We start from the raw sequence: 15,286 nt of genomic DNA, 5'->3' as shown, positions 1-15,286 counted from the left end.
TTTACTTAAATAAATCTTAATTTATTTAAATGAGAAAAAGGGGGATAAAGAATTAAATTCTTGAAAACTTTGAGGGAAACCATTAAAAACTTAAGAAGACTCTAGAACGAATCCATTAAAGTTTTGAAGACTTTACAAGAAACCATTAAAGGTTTGAGAATACTCTAGAAGGAAGTCATTAAAGACTTGAAGACTTTAAGGGAAGCCATTAAAGGTGTCAAGTGGGTGAGGATAAATAGGATTTTAAATAATAATTAATTTATTAAAAATAGTGGTGCAACTTGCATTTGTAGGCAAATGCAAGTGGGTGAAGGATAAATGTTTATTTATTTCAATGTGAAAGAAGATTTAATTAAACAAATATGATTTATTTATTTAATTAATGGTCTAAGTTTGGTTAAGTGAATTAAATCAAATAAATTCAATAATTAATTTAATTAATAGGAGAAGAGGGTTGTGTTGAATTAATTAAATATTAATTTAATTAATAGTTGAAAAATGGGAAACAATTAATTAAATGTGAATTTAATTAATATTTGAATAAATGTTAATTAAAGAAATATTAAACTCATTTAATCAAGTGGATAGAAATATGTGTCTACACAAATAAAAAGCCCATTTTTAAGCTTCCTAAAAGACTCCAAAAAGACATGTGCATGAGGAAAAGTGAAGAAGTTGAGAAATACAACTTCAAAGATCCCAAGAATACCTGGAAGCAAAATGCATGTCACAAGAGAAGAATGGAGGCAAAAAAAAAAATGGTTCCGAAGAAAAAGATTATAATTAAGAGAGGGAATGAATAAAAAAGTACAATACTGATGAATACTAAGAGGGGAGGGGGTGAATTAGCATGCCAAAAAATACTGTAAACAAACTTTTAAACAGTTTAGCAGATAACTGGTACAACAGATTCACTAATAAACTAGTTAAGATAAATGCAAACCAAATAGAAAACAAAGCATTCACCCACAAGAGCACAACCACCATAACACAAAATGTTTGACGTGGAAACCCAAATGGGAAAAACCATGGTGAGCAGAAACTCACAAGTAACAATCTGCAAAATAGAAACCAGACAGGTTAAGGTCATACAATGTTCTTCACCAGAACAGATCCTATTAGGAATCTAGATCTCTATTAGGAGATAAGTCTTGTTAAAGACTACCTTGTGAAAGGATTTCAAATCCACAGTTGTGAACCACCTTGTTAGATAATTTACAAAGGCTTTTTTAGGCCTACCCAATTAAGGGTTTCAGACTTGTCGAAGATATTTGTAATCAACAAGTGAATGGTCTAGACAATAGTATAGTATGCTTAATTAGATCCTTGACATCTCATTGTTAATGCATTTGAGCATTACTTCAATCTTCAATATCTCCACACTCTATATCTTCATATAGATCTAATCTTCTCTTCAATGATTGCACATAACCTTTTCTATCACACATCTCTCACTTGCAAACCCTAGACATGATGTCCTTATAAAGGAATCTGATTTCATGTCGGTCCAATAGGATTAGACTACAAGTTCCTAGGTTCAGTGCATCTAGACATATTTGGTAACATGACACAAACACACCACAAAAGTGTCAGTGGATGATAACTCATCACACATTATAGTAATACTAGTTGGTAACTCATCACAGAGTAATACCGGTTGGTACAATATACTATTTACCGATTTTAAAAAATCAAGTCTCGTAGATCATAGTGTTTTGATCAAAAGTTAACTACCGCTTGGGTCCTTTGTACCGCTTGTGATCCTCAAACCGCTTGGGATCTCCATACCGCTTGAGGTCTTCAATCAATTTGTGACCAGTAAACATCTTCTACAAAATATTGATAGTCTAAAGACTATACAATCAATAATACACAATACTGGTTGGAACAATTACCAGTTGATCATAACTCATACATCAAGAAAGTGTGTGTTCATCATCTAGAAAGTGTGTGTCCATCAATGACAATCAAAACATCATCAAAATGCCAACAATCTCCCCCTTTGGCATTGATGGAAACACTTAAGAAAATTTTGTCATCTAAGTGTTTTTACAACAATAACAAAATGATGCTACAATCAAAATTACTCTCCCTAAGCATATACACTACTTCCTTTGCAAAAATTATAAGTGCATGAAATGGTAACATTCACCAAAATTTTAAGTACACTACTCCCCCTTTGCCAATAATGACAAAGTAATGCAAAGTAACCCCTATTTCCTTATACAATAAAGTTAGAGTAAATGTTTATGACAATAAGGAATGAAATTTATCAAAAATAGATTTAAAGTCCTGCATAAAAGTTTTCATGGCCAATGTCCATAACTCAAGTAATGAGGTAGCAACCTCACTTTTAGTTTTCATCTAGAATACCAGTTCTTCCATTGCATCAACAGTACTCATATCTTGAGTTACCATGATAGCTTCTAGGTTGAGAAAACATTTCTGAAGATTCTGCAATCTTGGCAATAGGAGCAGTTCAAGTTCCTGCAAATATTTAGTCCCGTTGCTGATCTCTGATTCCATCTTGGCAATATGATGCTGAAAGTGATGAACCATTTGCCCATATGTAGTGAAGAGATCATAGGGCATCTTGAAGGTGCTGATATATGCCTGGAACTCCGATTGGATTTTATCTTTATGTTTAAGCACATCGTCACAAAATAGATGGGGTTGGCAGATTTTACTCAAAAGTAATTTTCCCTCATCCATAGAAACACTGATATCCTTCTGTTGTTTCAGTAGTTGTGTCCAAAGCTCATTCATTTTCTTGACTAAGACAGTGTTGAGTACCTTTTCATGGTTCTTCTTTGCAGTGGCTTCAACAACATCTTCCAAGCATTGTACCTGGTCCTCCACTATGGTACAAAGAAGTTTGAGCTTAGAGAGAGAGGAATCGGTACTAGGGAGGTTCATACCGGGAATTAGATTGGTAGGTTGTCAACCACAGTTTGTATGACATCTTGTTCTTTCTTCCTTCACAATTCTTCCAGTCTTTCCTGTGCAAGTTTGATGCTATGTAGTAGCTCAGACTCATCTGCAAGAGTTAGATCAATAGGACTGGTAGTATCAACCTGTTTGGTTGGATCACCGGTTGCCTTAGGATTCTACTCTCCTTATTTTGTTTTGATCTCTTCTTCTTTGTTCTTCTCTGCTTCCTTTTCTGATCTTCTACTCTTTTCTTTTCCTCTTCTTTCTTCTTTTGCTCCTCTTCTTGTTTTTTCTTCTCTATTTCTTCCTTCTTCCTTTCTTCTTCCTTCCTCTTGTCTTCTTCTTTCTTCTTCTCCTCTTCTTCTCCTCTTCTCCTCTTCTTTCCTTTTCTCCTCTTCTTTCCTCTTCTACTCTTCTTTCCTATTCACTACTTCTTTCTTTTTCTCTTCCTCCTTCCTCTTATTTTATTCCTGCCTTCCTTTTTCTTCTTTCTCTTTCTCCATTTATTCTTTGTCCTGTTTCTCTTTCTTAGCTTGTTCCTTATCAGGAGTGACATTTGATAACTCAATGATGAACCACTAGTACCAAACTAGTACTGAGAGGGGGGGGGGTGAATCAGTACAAACACAGATATAGTCCAAAACCGGTTTGACAGCAAATACTCCAAATGACTAGCAAACAAGAATATTGGTTAAAATAGAGTGCAACCGGTAACATCCAGTATAGCTCAAACAGTCATAAACCGGTCACTCACTAAGCTTTCCTCTTAGCTCAATACTATAGTACCATTACGCTCTCATGCATGAACAGGTAAACTAACATCAAATCTTCATAACAGTGAGTTCAATATGTTTTATAGACAGGCATAAAACATAGAACCATCATATGCTCAACAAGTAAAACAAAGCATCACAAGATAAAAGCATTACACATGACACACATATTTTTCACGTGGAAACCCAACTGGGAAAAACCATGGTGGGGATGAATACCCACAAGTTGCTTTTGAACTCTTTAGTAGTCCGCTCTGTTAGGAGCCTTGTCTGGTTAAAGACATTACAATAGGTTCTACTAGGAACCGATCCTGTTAGGGATCACCCCGTTAAGGGATGGCTATAATACCCGGTTAAGAGTTAAACCTGGTTAGGGTTACCTTGTTAGAGGATTTCAAGAACTCAATAGCTAAAGGATCTCTAGAGCTCTATAGCTTCTCAGAACTCATTAACTTTGAGTTACCCTATTAAGGGATTTGAATCAAGCTGGTTAAGACTACCTTGTTAAGGGATTTTGCATCAAGCCCAGATAAGGCTACCCTATTAAGGGATCACAACTGTTGAAGTGGTTAAAGATCAATAGGAATTACAATGATCTGGCAACAACACTCAATGCTAATGTAGATCTGTTTTGGCTCCTCTTCTCCTTCTGCACATTCACTTTGCAGGTATCTCTTCTCTCCTTTGGTCTGGCAAGAATCACATATCACTTCCCTTGGATACACACTCACAACTTTTTCCAACAACCTTAGAAAGAAAGACAACATCGACCTTATAGGAAACAGATAGGTTGGTAGCAAAAACCCTAAACTGTAAACCTGTTAGGTTAAGCAATTCAAGTGGTTCAATCCTAACCATTAAATCATACTGCATTAAATGCAACAATCTTGAATTGATCTCAAGACATTCTCCATCATCCATTATCCATCGATTTCATGGCGGCTGATAACCCATCATGCATTATCACCGTTTGACAAACTTCGCACATTCCCGAGGTAGATAGGAATAGTCTTCTTCATGCAAGATCCTTCATGCGCACAGAGCTTACATGGCAACATGATCTGTTCTCCATTATGCTACTAACTCATCACACAAAGATCACCGATTAGGTCACATAGGCTTGAGGTACTCCAACCAAAATATCCTGAAGTGGAAACTACCTACCAACTGGTAGTAATACAATGCTTCCATGTGCCGGTTCCCATAGCTGCATGCTAGTTCATCTTGAACAAATATGTCAATTCCTCTCTCTTTTCACCTATCACATGTGTTGGTTCACATCATGGCACATATTGACATCAATGACAACATACAATATCATTATGTCTTCATACCAGTTCACACAATGCCAACAATCTCCCCCTTTGGCATTGATGGCAATATACAAAGATATCTTCTCCACTTCACATCTTCTCCCCCATTTTCTACATATATCTTTTCACTTCACTCCTTCTCCCCTTTGACAACAATGCCAAAGTGGAGGCATAAGCATCTCTGTTCCACTATGTTGCTCCCCCTGAGGAGTAGCATCCTTCAACACATCAATCAACAAAAATTTGACTTTGCAATACCTGACTGATGTGGAACAATTACTTTTAGTTCACCTCCTGAAGGGGCAATACCCCTAATTCACCTCTTAAATGCACAAATGTAGTCTTTGGGAGAGGCTTGGTGAATATGTCTGCTAACTGCTCCTTATTGGAAACATGTTCCAGTACAATCTCTTTATTTTGAACCATTTCCCTCAAGAAATGATACTTAAGCTCAAAATGCTTGGTTCTAGAATGTAAAACCGGATTCTTTGATGTATTGATAGCACTTGTGTTATCATAGAATATACTTATCGATATAGATACAAGGATCTTAAAGCCTTCTAGTACATGCTTCATCCAAATTGTCTGAGTGCAGTTCATGAAAGCTGCAACATACTCTACTTTTTACTCATCCATGAGACCAGTCTACCACTGAGAAAGAATGCACCACCAGTTGTGCTTTTCCGGTCATCCACATTACCTGCCCAATCAGCATCTGTGAACGCTTTCAGATTGAAATCATTGTTGTATGGGTACCACAATCCATAGTCAACTGTTGCCTTCAGATACCTAAGAATCCGCTTGACTGGAATCAAGTGGGATTCTCTGGGACTCTTCTGGAACCTTGCAGTAATGCCAACTGCATGTGCAATATCTGGTCTGCTATGCACTACATAATGCAACTTACCAATCATTGATCAGTATTCCTTCTCATCAACCAGTGCGGAATCATCCTCTTTTGTCAATTTGCAACTGGTCACCATCGGTGTACCAACTGGTTTTCTATCTTCCATGCCAAAGGTCTTCAACACCTCTTTGACATATTTGGACTGAGTGATAAAGATTCCATCTTTCATCTGCTGGATCTGGAGTCCAATGAAGAACTTAATCTCCCCTATGAGTGATATCTCAAACTCTTTCTTCATCTCATCAACAAACTCATGGCTCATCTTGTCATCTCCTCCAAAGATAATGTCATCAACAAACACCTCACAGATCAGGATCTGATCTCCTTCAGACTTTAGGTAGATATTGCTATCTTCACTTGTTCTCTCAAATCCAATCTTCACAAGATGGGAATGTAGGCGCTCATACCATGCCCTAGGTTCTTGCTTTAGACCATATAAGGCTTTATGTAGCCTGCACACCATATCACTGTCTTCAGATAGGGAAAACCCATTTGCTTGCTCTATATATACCTCCTCTTCAAGTACACCATTTAGGAATGCAGATTTTACATCCATTTGATATACTTTGAACCTTTTAAAAGCTGCATATGCAAGAAGCATACGAACTCCTTCCAATTTGGCTACAAGAGCAAAGGTTTCTCCATAGTCTTCTCCTTCTTCTTGAGCACATCCTTTGCACACCAATCTAGCTTTATTCCTAATCATTGTGCCATCCTCATTCACCTTGTTTTTGAACACCCATTTGGTGCTAATGACATTTTTATGCTCTGGTCTGGGTACCAAGTACAATGTACCATTTTTCTCTATCTGGTCAAGTTCCTCTTCCATTGCCTTGATCCAGTCTTCATCTTTATGAGCCTCTTTGAATAATTTAGGCTCAAATTCAGAGATCATACATGAGTTTTCTCTAATCTTTCTTCTTGTAAGGATTCCTGCATCCATATCACCTATGATCTACTTAGGATCATGATTCAACTTGACATACCGAGGAATGGTCTTAACTGGTTCTTCTTGCTTTTCCTCTTCATCCTCATCTTCATTAGTATCAGCGTTCACCAGTTCAGGGACACTATTACTGGTACTTGGTTGACTAACAACCAGTTCCCAGAAGGTTGCAACCGATTCATTTACAACTTGCTCACTGCTGGTTTCCTCAGTTTTCTCAGAGGATTCATCAACTCTTACATTAATACTTTCCATAATTCTCCGAGTCCTATTGTTGTAACACTTGAAATCTTTACTCTTGATGGAATATCCTAGAAATATTCCCTCATCAAATTTGCCCTAATCTTCACTCCTCTTGGTGTAACATTTCCTACCAAATACCCTAAAGTAGCTAACCACAAGTGTCTTACCGGTCCAATACTCATAAGGAGTTTTGTCCTTACCTTTCTTGATGAGTACCCGGTTCATAGTGTAGACTACAGTGCTCACCGCTTCTCTCCAAAAGGTGTGAGCTACCTTTCCTTGAATCAACATGGTTCTAGCTACTTCAACCATAGTCTGGTTATTCCTCTTTTCTAGGCCATTCTGCTGTGGAGTTCGGGGGGTAGACAACTGTCTCTTGATGCCAAATTCTTCACAATACTTGTTGAATGCACCGGAAGTGAATTCCCCTCCTTGATCAGTTCTGAGACACTTGATCCTTTTACCGCTTTCCTTCTCCACTAATGCTCTAAAAGCTTTGAATTTCCCAAAAGCTTCAGACTTGTCTTTCAAGAATGTGACCCACATCATTCTTGAGCAGTCATTAGTGAGGATCATGAAGTACCTATCACCCTGCACACTTCTAGTTTTCATAGGACCACACAAATCAGTATGCACAAGATCAAGCAAGTTGTCAGCAGTGAAAGATTTACCTTTAAAGGTTGTGGAAGACATTTTCCCCAATTGACACTCTCTACACAAGCTATTATCTAGTTTGTTTAGCACCGACAACCCTCTAACTGCCTTGATCTTACTAGCCTTCACAATGTTATCAAAGTTTACATGGCAGAGTCTCCTATGCCATATCCAATTATCATCAAGCTTAGCCATAAGACATGTACTTACATTTGCATTTAGATGAAATAGGTTACCTTTGGTCTGCATGCTGGTGGCCACCAATTTACCATATTTTCCTTTGACTCTGCAAACTCCATTCTTGAATTCCAAAGTGAGGCCACTATCATTTAGCTGAGCAACACTTAGAAGGTTGTGCCTGAGACCATCAACCCAATACACATTGTCAGCACTGCTCTTTCCATTCAGAGAGATGGACCCTCTTCCTTTGACCATGCATGGTGCATCATTGCCAAAGTGAACCACACCACCATCATACTCCTCCAAGGATAGAAACTTGCTCCAGTCACCAGTCATATGGTGAGAACAACCACTATCAATGATCCACTCATTGGAATTATCAAACCAGGAGACAAGAGCCTTCTTGTCTACCACATCTTCCTTTACAACAACAAACACAATGTCTTCATTTTCTTCATCTTTTGATTCCTCATCCATGACACCTTCATCAACTACCACAAAATAGTTTCTCTGGTTTCCTCCTTTGAATTTCCTAAACCTTTCTGGTTTGTCCTTGTTATCACCATTAGGATAGTTTATAGCAATATGTCCTATCTGGTTACAAGAAAAACATTTCAAAGGTAGCTTACCTTTGTATTTACCGGTTACTTTAGGAAGCTTCCTGGCAAGGAGAGCTTCAAATGCCATCAGAATCTCCTCATCATTCATTTCTCTTCTCTGACTAGGTTCCCCACTAGTGCTAGCCTCTTTTCCTTTTCTGGATGGTATAGTAGAGGCTTTAAATGCCAATTCAGTCTTTTGAACACTACCATCAAAATTATTTAGCCCATAGGCTATTAACTTGGCTATGATTGAGTCCAAGGATACTTTAGACTTGTCTATTGATCTCAGCTCCTGAATAGCAACAACCCTTATTGCATAGACCGGCAACAAGGATCTCAGGACTTTACTTACCACAGTGGAATATTCTATTTTGCCACCTACACTCTTGATTTCTCCAACAATCATTTTGATTCTTATTCCATATTGTTGAATGGTCTCTCCTTCAACCATCCACATGTCTTCAAACTTCCCTCTCAGGTTTTCTTCCTTAGCCTGTTTTGCATTCTCATCACCACCATAGATATTTTCAAGAGCATCCCATACCTCTTTGGGATTTTCCTTGTCCTGAACATTAATAAACTCAATGTTAGATAGACTACTGATGAGGGCTTCCATGACTTGCCCATTTTTTTGTATCTCTCTCTTTTGGTCATTGGTGAGAGTACTAGGAGGAACAACATATACATTTTCAACATAACTCCAGTGTTGAACACCCATACTTCTGATGAATATCTTCATCCTGTCTTTCCATATACTAAAATTTTCCCTATTAAACCTTTGACCTTCCCTCTTCATCATTTAACTAGGATCTTTTCCTCAAGTGGTTAAGCTTACAACATAGAGGACCTGGAGGTGCTCTGATACCAATTGATAACTCAATGATGAACCACTAGTACCAAACCAGTATTGAGAGGGGGGGGGTGAATCAGTACAAACACAAATATAGTCCAAAACTAGTTTGACAACAAATACTCTAAATGAATGGAAAACAAGGATACCGATTAAAACAAAGTGCAATCGGTAACATCCAGTACAGCTCAAATAGTCATAAACCGGTCACTCACTAAGCTTTCCTCTTAGCTCAATACTATAGTACCATTATGCTCTCATGCATGAACAGGTAAACTAACATCAAATCTTCATAACAGTGAGTTCAATATGTTTTATAGATAGGCATAAAACATAGAACCATCATATGCTCAATAGGTAAAACAAAGCATCACAAGATAAAAGCATTACACATGACACACATATTTTTCATGTGGAAACCCAACTAGGAAAAACCATGGTGGGGATGAATACCCACAAGTTACTTTTGAACTCTTTAGTAGTCTACTTTGTTAGGAGCCTTCTCTGGTTAAAGACATTACAATAGGTTCTGCTAGGAACCGATCCTGTTAGGGATTACCCAGTTAAGGGATGGCTATAATACCTGGTTAAGAGTTAAACCCAGTTAGGGTTACCTTGTTAGAGGATTTCAAGAACTCAATAGCTAAATGATCTCCAAAGCTCTATAGCTTCTCAGAACTCATTAACCTTGAGTTACCCTGTTAAGGGATTTGAATCAAGTCGGTTAAGACTACCCTGTTAAGGGATTTTGCATCAAGCCCAGTTAAGGCTACCTTGTTAAGGGATTTCACAACTATTGAAGTGGTTAAAGATCAACAGGAATTACAATGATCTAGTAACATCACTCAATGCTAATGCAAATCTATTTTGGCTCCTCTTCTCCTTCTGCACATTCACTTTGTAGGTATCTCTTCTCTCCTTTGGTTTGGAAAGAATCACATATCACTTCCCTTGGATACACACTCACAACTTTTGCCAACAACCTTAGAAAGAAACACAACATCGACCTTATAGGAAATAGACAGGTTGGTAGCAAAAACCCTAAGCCCTAAACCTATTAGGTTAAGCAATTCAAGTGGTTCAATCCTGACCGTTGAATCATACTGCATTAAATGCAACAATCTTGTATCGATCTCAAGACATTCTCTATCATCCATTATCCACCGATTTCATGGCGGCTGATAACCCATCATGCATTATCACCATTTGACAGACTTCGCACATTCCCAAGGTAGATAGGAATAGTCTTCTTCATGCAAGATCCTTCACAGACACAGAGCTTACGTGGCAACATGATCTATTCTCCATTATACTGCTAACTCATCACACAAAGATCATTGATTGAGTCACATAGGCTTGAGGTACTCCAACCAGAAATCCTAAAGTGGAAACTACCTACCAACAGGTAGTAACACAATGCTTCCATGTGCTGGTTCCCATAACTACATGCCGGTTCATCTTGAACAAATATGCTGCTTCACTTTGGCATATAAACCGGTTCATACATATGCCGGTTCCTCTCTCTTTTCACCTATCACATGTGTCGGTTCACATGATGGCACATATTGACATCAATGATAACATACAATATCATTATGTCTTCATACTGGTTCACATAATGCCAACAACATCCTCATTATCTAAGGCATCAACATCAATAGTATCAATTTTCTCTATCGCTCTTTCACCTTGACTGTTAAACACCTCATCCGATTTTCCTGAGGAAAGGTCTGGTGCTTGGTTAGCCTGGTTAGCAACTTTAGATACTTGGTGCATATTGACAGCAGCTTTTACATGTATGTGAGTATCCTTTTCCACTTTAGAAGCTTTTCCTTCTAGTAGCTCGAGTCTTCTCCTTCTCATGAAGAAGATGCCTTTGTTTTTATCCATTATTTCAAATAATTCAGAATTTGAGGCATCAAGAAAGTATTGTGCAAAAAATTTCTCCCTGATTTCCTATTCTCTTTCAATGGCAATGCGCCATTTGTTATCTAAATAAATATATAAAGAATCTGGTGTAACTGATCTAATCTCAGATGGCGACTGATCATTAACACATAAACATTTGATGACTTCCTGTTCTACTTCTTCTTTCTCACTATTAGTAAAATCATCAAAATATTCCTTTAAATCATAAAGAACTTTCCTCTTAATATTCTTTAGAGTCCTCTGACAATGTGTCATTGGCTTATAAGAGGAAATATCTATATTTACCGGTGTTAAAGTTGCAGGAATATTACCGGTAGACTTCGCCTTCTTGCTTGATTGCCTTGTCTTCTTTGTTTGAATTTCCAGTTCAGTATCCTCTGACTTCAGTGAGTTGGTTTTGGTTTTTTGCTTCCTCTCAAATACCTTTGCTAGAATAACCTCAGGTTTCTTCTTAGTTGGTGACTGCTTGGTCACTTTCAGACTGGCAGAGATAACCAATTTAGATACCGATGGCACTGCTTTGTCCTTTTTCTATTTTGGTTCTTCAACTAGTGTGACCCTTTCTACGTAGGTATCAGTTCTCTTTTTCTTAGCATCTAGTGGTGAGGCAAGTAGGGTAGAGGCATACCCGATCAACATGTCATTCATTACTTCATACCCCATTGGATCAACTACTTCCTTTCTCAGTTCCACCACTTCCATTATCCAATCATCTATCCTTATTGTGAAGCAGATGTCATCTTCATATTTCTTCATAATATCATCATATATCCTCATTGTCTGGCTCATTTTCCACTTGAATTCATCAAAATATTTATTCAAAACCTTAGGATATCTAGTTCCTATTGCTTGTAGGCTCTCCTTTATTTGTCTGGAAACCGGTAGGTCAGCAGACCATTGAACATCACCTAATCTAGGGAAATAACCTTGAAAGTAGAAGAATAAACTGACCAGAAGTTGGTCAAACCTGAACCTTAGAGAATTGTCCTCTTTGATGGACTTCAAATTTAATAGTAATTGCTTCTGTAGATAGGTACAAAGGTCAAATATAGTGTCTTCCTTGATCATTTTGTAAGCAGCATTCATTGCAGTAGTAGGGATATAATTCATTCTATTGGCATAGAATATCCGGTAGCCAATCACCATGCAAGCATATTTCACCAGATCATCAAAGATGGTGTTGACGGTCATCGCTTATTGGTCACTCATGGAACTAGTGAGCTTTGTCATTTCAGTTTTGGTAAACTTTCATAGAGCTGGCACCTCTCCAATATTGCAGAAACTGGTGACGACATGAATTGCTTCTAGTGTGATGTCATGCATCTACTCGAGATACATCTTATCACCATGTAATTTGTTGAGGATGATGCAGATATGATCTTTTGTGAACTCTTCTAGAAAATATACCGTATTGAGCAATTTCATCTTCTCAAGGACACTATACTTAGGTTTGATCTTTTATCATCCCCACAGAATAGACTTAGCTGGGAATGAATCACTAGGGATCCTAGGTCTTCCAATTTATAGTCAATATACCCTGAAATATCTGCCTCAACAATAACTCTGATGGGTATTTGGGAAAGGGCATTGTATTTCATCTTCTTTTGAAGAAATTCAGCTAAATCTATAGGTGCACTAGAACTAGAGTGTGACACAGAAGCCATGATAAGAAAGAAATTCGTGAAATACCTTGACAATCCAAAATTTAGGATTTTCCAATGTCGCCCACAGTACACCACTTCGATTGCTATATTACTACTTAATGTTCTTTATTGATAGATTGAAAAAGATCTTTGGATTCCTCTGCAAGAATTTTGAATTCACTTTGAATCACTAGACAAATCACTCTTTGTCGCTCTGCTCTTTGAAAATTCTTCTCTCAAAAACTGATAAGTGATAATGATGATGAGAATCCCTTTTGAATAACTCTTACCAACTGCAATAAATGCATCACCGTTAGGGTTCAAACCCTAATTTTGCCTTTTACCACTTCAAGTCTTCTGTCGATTGGTAGGTAACAAATACCAGTTAAGGTCTTTACCAATATAAACTGGGGGTTCAAAATATTTCACTGATATGTTCCCCCTTATCTTTTTTTGAAGCTCAATTTGTCAGTTCAGAGAATTCTACACTAGGTGCAAAAATAGGTTCATTCTGTGACTCCTTTTCTAATTTCTTTTTCCATGTTTTGTTCATTTCCACTTGAACAATTTCAACATCAATCTTCCCTTCTGGAGTGATCCGTATATCATCCAATAGGTTCTTTCTTAGTCTACAAGTTCTTGTAGTGTGTCCCAGTTTGTTGCAATGATAACATACCATTCCAGGTGTCTCTATGGTCTTTTATTCATACTACCATTCTTTCTTCTGCATGTTGTAGTAGTGTGAACACTACCACGATAGATCAAACAAGTTGCTCTCCAACTAGTTGCCACTTGATAACCAATTGACCGATGGTCATAGGTATTATACCAGTTGGGATTCTAGTTCACAGAAGGTTCCAGGATAACTCCTTGAGTCCTTGGAGGATATCTCCCAGTGTTGTGCAAAACTGACCTGCATTCAAATTCTCTATGCCCAAACTTGTTGCATGCATAGAAGTTTCCATTGAATCTATTGGATCTAGGAATATTGTTTTGAAAATAAGGAAAATTGTTGTAGGCCTTGCTTCTACACACATTAGTAGTATGTCCTTCTTTAAGACAATTAAAGAAAACATGTTTAAATTTTTGCTTACCCTTTCCTTTGGATGTCGGTTGTTTCTTTGATGCTTTATCTTTTGTTCCAGAGGTCTCACCTTTCTCATATCTAGAGAAACCAAGTCTAGTGGTATTCTTTACTGGTTTTGCCGATTCCAACTTTTTCTCTAGCTTAGCAGTACTTTGATTAAATTTGGCAAGTATCTCCTTTGACTCAGTAAGTTCCTTGGAAATAGCAGCATTGGATTCCATCAAGGTTGCATTCTCAGAAATAGCCATGTTTAGTTCACCTTGCATTTCTTCTTTTTCCACTTTACTCTCTTGGAGATGAGTGGTAAGGGTATTGATTTCTTGCTTCAGCTTGGAGATCTCATGATCTTTGTGTTTTACCAGATCTTCCACTTTCCTCCTATTCTCAAGCTCTTGACTCATTCTGATAGTCAGTCCTTCTAACTCTCTTCTCAAGTTGGCTTTAGATTCATTCAGTTTTTCAACTTCTTCAACTAGGGCATCCATGTCTACTTTATTTGAAGAGCTATTTTCAGTGAGTTCCATCAGTTTCTCAGCATGCTCTCTTCTCTTGGCCAAAAAGGCTTTATACTTGACTTTAAGTTCATCATAGGCTCTCTCAGTCTGAGTGAGATGATGAGTAAGTTCCCTCACACTATACTCCCCCATATCTCCTTCCAAGTAGTTAGACTTATAGAAAGCTTAAGTCTGATACCAATTGATGAATACTAAGAGGGGGGGTGAATTAGTATGCCAAAAAATACTGTAAACAAACTTTTAAACAGTTTAGCAGATAACCAGTACAACAGATTCACTAATAAACCGGTTAAGATAAATGCAAACCAAATAGAAAACAAATCATTCACCCACAAGAGCACAATCACCATAACACAAGATGTTTGACGTGGAAACCCAAATGGGAAAAACCATGGTGAGCAGAAACTCACAAGTAACTATTTGCGGAATAGAAACCAGACCGGTTAAGGTCATCCAATGTTCTTCACTAGAACAGATCCTGTTAGGAATCTAGATCTTTGTTAGGAGATAAGTCTTGTTAAAGACTACCCTGTGAAAGGATTTCAGATCCACAGTTGTGAACCACCTTGTTAGATCATTTACAAAGGCTTTTCTAGGCCTACCCAGTTAAGGGTTTCAGACTTGTCGAAGATATTAGTAATCAACAAGTGAATGATCTAGACAATAGCACAATATGCTTAATTAGATCCTTGACAGTTCATTAGTAATGCATT

The sequence above is a fragment of the Cryptomeria japonica genome, chromosome 11 (assembly GCF_030272615.1).
Source record: "Cryptomeria japonica chromosome 11, Sugi_1.0, whole genome shotgun sequence".
NCBI lineage: Eukaryota > Viridiplantae > Streptophyta > Pinopsida > Cupressales > Cupressaceae > Cryptomeria > Cryptomeria japonica.
Note: the sequence above shows the minus strand (reverse complement) of the source record.